The sequence below is a fragment of the Diabrotica virgifera genome, chromosome 7 (genome assembly GCF_917563875.1).
Source record: "Diabrotica virgifera virgifera chromosome 7, PGI_DIABVI_V3a".
Classification (NCBI taxonomy): domain Eukaryota; kingdom Metazoa; phylum Arthropoda; class Insecta; order Coleoptera; family Chrysomelidae; genus Diabrotica; species Diabrotica virgifera.
This window is the reverse complement of record NC_065449.1, coordinates 113,938,362-113,943,320: the sequence shown is the minus strand read 5'-3', so window position 1 is coordinate 113,943,320 and position 4,959 is coordinate 113,938,362. Positions and strand designations below refer to the sequence as shown.

General features: G+C 32.2%; 1 long non-coding RNA gene across 1 annotated transcript; it reads left to right on the top strand.

Moving 5' to 3' along the window:
• Positions 1 to 1,589: 1,589 nt before the first annotated feature.
• LOC126887995 (uncharacterized) lies at positions 1,590 to 2,978 on the top strand. The gene is made up of 2 exons (XR_007699329.1): positions 1,590 to 1,842; positions 1,901 to 2,978. It is a non-coding gene; the product is annotated as an uncharacterized LOC126887995 (long non-coding RNA).
• The last annotated feature ends 1,981 nt before the right edge of the window (positions 2,979 to 4,959 follow it).

Here is a 4,959-nt window from a genome sequence, read left to right as displayed (position 1 = left end):
TACATTCAAAATAAGTTCGGAATTGGATAAAATGACTAATTCTAAGCAACTTTTGTTCCGTAGAGTTTTTTCAAATACATAAGTCAATACTTTTCGAATTATTTGGGAGTGAATATCTTCATTTTTATCAAGAAAAAACATGTTTTTTTACGGTTTTTCGCAAATAACTCAAAAAGTAAGTATTTTGTCGAAAAAAATATTCTTAGTCGAAAAAATAGCTTATAAAAAAGGGAAAAAATGGTGTATGCACGAAGTCTGTAGACGCGGTAAAAGCAGTGTTGTAGCTAAAGGCGGGTATACATATGCGCTCTGCTCGGTGTGCGAGCCGCTCGCGCGCAGCGTATTTGTTAGATTAGTACGTGTTTTCAAGTAGCACACAAACGGCTCGCACACGGCGCACCACGATCTAACTTCTGTCGGCTTTTCAACAAACGCTTTGATGGTTCGCAATACGTATTTGGACGGGTTTGCGAGTGGTTTGTTGGTTTTGGGGCGCCTGAGTTGAATATTTGTTATGCTGGCCACTCACTTACGGATATCGAAGAGGCTGAGCGACTGACAGGCGGTTAATTGAAGCCAAAATCACCACATACATGCAGTTTTCGTAAAGGCGTTGGTACGCTCGATCACAAAACTGCATGTGTGTGGCGTCTCAACTGCAGTTCATTAACTTAACTACTCAAATAACGGCCTTCAGTCCTGGCCTGCATGCCATGGCCTCTTCGATATCCGTAAGTGAGTGGCCAGCATTAGTAATGGAGTGGTCGGAAGGAAATATCAAACTTATTGATGTTTACCGTGGAAAATGAAAATGAGATGATGACATTGAATATATTTAAACATGTTAGCTTGCCACCCCCAACTTACAACCAACTTGCAACCAACTTGCAACCAACTTGAAACCAACTTGCAACCAACTTGCAACTCAACTTGCAACCAATCGGAATGAAACCAAACACTTCTCGATAAGAATAGGAGAAGCTATCCCCGACGTCGGCCGATATCGGATCTGATCTGATCGGAGAAAAACGGATCCAATGTAGGCACCCATATTTAATACTAATTATCTACAATTACTAAATGTTCGTAAGTTTCCTCTGGATCGCGGAAGGTTCGTCAAAATGAAAAATTTTAACGAACATTAACCGCGCGGCGCTCACACGGCGCGGATACGTATCTCCGCCTTAATAAAATGTAGGTTCGTATTCGTCAAATTCCAAATCGAATATTTCAACGTGAAATTACCAAAAAACTGATGCACTTTTCAGGGAAAACTCATTACAACTTTTCTAAAGGGTTTAAAAAAGGTTTATTTTTGTTGTTTAAAAAAACTTAACGTTAAAAGTAACGGCCGATTTCATAATGAAGTTAAAGGAGGCTTTAAATTTAAAGTTGCCTTTAATTTGAGATTTTCAGTTTCATAATCAAGTTAAAGGGTCCTTTTTATCAAAAGCCCTCTTTAACTTTAAAGTGCAGATTTCGGACCTTTAAGTTGCTAAAGTCTCCTTTAAAGGGTACATAACCTATTTTGTTGAGTTAAAAACACAGTTGTTTTTGTATGTAACTTTTAAGGTTAACATAACAATAACAGTCAATAATAATTATTATTACTAGGATTAATTAATTGTACTTGAAAAGCACAATTATGTATAATTTTGAAACGTCTAGTTCAAGAAATTTATTGTATTCAGAAGACCAAAAATTAACCAGAACAGATTAAGAACAAACTGTTTTGAACAATAATAATATGATGATCTGGATTTTTATCAAAGATTTAGATGAAAACAAACAGTTTTGTGTGCCTTCTTAATTAGAAAACCAAATAACTTTGCCTACTATTAGGTAAGTGACTAAAAATTTGTTGATAATAAGTAAAAATAATGCTGTTTATTTATTTTAGAGGTGGATGCATTACTGCCATGCAACAAATTCTGTGGGATTTTATGCATCAGGAAGTATGCAATTAAATGTAGCTGATTTTACAGCAGTGTCCAGAGGTTCAGCAAGTAGAATTATAAAAATAGTATCCTTTAAAATTGCAAGAATCATCAAGAGATGGAAAGCTGTTGAAGATTTTTACAAGATTGCTGTATTCCCTAGAATAATGAGTGCAATGGGTTATACTTTAATTAAAATAGATTCTGCAGGTGTCCAGGATGCAGAAATTTTCAGGTACAGAAAATCATTTTTTGCATTGAATGTTCAGTCAGTGATGCAAAATTTAAAATTAGAGATATTGTTGAACTGTGGCCATCAAATAAGACATTTCTAATAATAATGGGCTGAAGCATAATTCAGGGGCTTAGAATCACACAGACTTGTTTTATTTTCGTCTACAGAAATATTAGGGTTACAGTAACTGAACGTTATAATATGTACAGTCAGAAAAATGAAAGAATACCCATGAACGAGCATATAAAACACGCTGTATTTTCCTGTCACCGTGTCACAAAGAAAATTGCCCAGCGCAAGTACATGTAACAATAATTATTACATGTACTTGCGCTGGCCAGTTTTTTGAGTGACTCGGTGACAGGAAAATACAGCGTGTTTTATATGTTCGTTTATGGGTATTCTTTCATTTTTCCTACTTGTACCTAGGTATGCATGTGCTAATCCCCTGAATTTTGAAAGTGGTATCTTTGGTCATTACATATTGGTTGGTGACAGTGACGAACAAGGAATGTAGTAGAACAGCAATATGGGTTGTGGAAATGAAGATTTCCTATACTCCGCTTAGGAACGAGACTACAATTAGAAAACATGACTGTGATTGTTGCAACTAGAGTGCTTCATAATATTGCCATTGATATGGATGATAATTTTCCTGTGAATAAAACTGAAGATGAAGCAAACGATGAATAATTACAACCGATAAAAAATAACGAAAATATTTCAGAAAACAATATAACTGTGTTAATAAATGAAAACTTTGGTAGATTGTAAATATATTTATTAATAAAAGCAAAATGAATGTATTGAACTTCTTATTTATTTTAGTTTATCCCATTTTTTTTATAGACCTGGATCCCACATACCAAAAACAGTTGATTGATAGCAAGCTGAAAATTTGTTAATAGCTTAACGGTGTCTAGTCGGACAAACTTTGATGTATGATGTATGGGAACACTGGAATGGGGGAAGTTTTAATTGTGGAACAGGTTAAAAATTTGGAACGTAAAACTACGAAAACATTCCACGTATTTTGTCGGAAAGAAATTCCAATTGATTTGTTACCATTTCATTAAACTCTCATGCAAAAATCAGACTCGTGTTTATCACCAACTGGGCATTTTAATGAGTGGAACACGAAGAACATGTCAAATGACAGGAATCATGTTGGTTAGTAATAGCAGTCTGATTTTTGCATGAGAGTTTAATGAAAGCGTAACAAATCAATTGGATGTTCTGTCCGACAAAATACATGGGACGTTTTCGTAATCTGACTTTCCAAATTTTTAAACTCTTCCACAATTAAAACTTCCCCTGTTCCAGTGTTCCCATATATCAAAGTTTGTCCGACTAGACACCGTTAAGCTATTAACAAATTTTCAGCTTGCTATTAATCAACTTTTTTTGGTGCGCGAGATCCAGGCTTATTAGGTAGTTTTATTTTTAAATCCAATAATTTTATTTTTTTATATTCTGCCTCTTCCCTTTCTATCCTTTTTTTCCTTCTGTTCTGCAAATATGCAATGCAAATGATCATTAGCTTGCCTATACATGATACTCAATTATTTGGATAATTTAAACGATTTTTAACAAATAAAATATTGTACGGCCCTTTCCTTTATTCTTCACATTTATTTATTATATTTCTATAACTTTCTATCTTTTGTAACACAAGAAGTTCCTCCTCTTTGCTAAAGTTTGTAGAAGTAATTTTTTGTTATCTCGTTATATGTCCATTTTTTTAGATTTTACTTTTTACTGATGAGTAATTAAGTAATAGTAGGTGTATATAATTATTAAATAATAGTAATACCTATAAGTACAATAATAAAATTAAAAAGTAAGTATTAGGTGATTAAAAAGAAAAGTAGAGTAATAATAAATATATAGAAATAGTAATAACAATAAGTAATAATAATTATTATAATAATTAAGTAATAATAAGTAACTTTTTGTAGTAAAAACAATAATTATAGGGGGAGTATGACATTCAAATGTCATTATTTCCATTTTAGTTCAAATATAACATAATTCAGTTTAACCAACAGTATAAAATTTCATTAAAGCACACTTTACTAAAAGAATCCTTTAAATCGAATTATGAAATCAAAATCGTTAACAGCCGCTTTAAAGTCCACTTTAACATTAAAGCCTTCTTTTACTAAAGTCCACTTTTTCGAATGATTATGAAATCGGCTGTAAGTGAGTTACGTTCAAAATATTGTTGGTCCCTTTTATATTTTGGTAAAAAGAATCGCGAAAATCACCCCCTAATTAGCATCCAAAATGAAATTAATCGTTTTTTACAAGTTACTTTACTTATGTATTGTTTATATGATCTATAAGTTTCATTGGTTATAAGTGCTCATTTTTTAAATAATTTGGTATTAAAGTAAATTTTTTCTAAATTTAAAAATCAAAATCCTTTTTTTTCAAAATAACTTCAAAATCTCAGAGTAATAAAATGTACGAGAGAATGTCGTAATGGTCGGGATATTATCTTAAAACGTAATTAAAATAAGGATTAAGCGACTAAGAATAGTATCTATCAAGATTATCTAAAATATTATTTTAGATAACTTTAATCTTAAGCTTATTACAAAGTCATTTGTATTTGAATAGTGTTAAGTTTTCGGCCCAGGTAGAAATTAATAAATTTTAATCTATTGTACCTTTAATTAGTATACCTGCTATTCAGTATGTTCACCTCTCGAAATTTAACGATACTACTCAAATACACATGACTTTGTAATAGGATTAAGATACGGTTTTCTAAAATATCTTGAT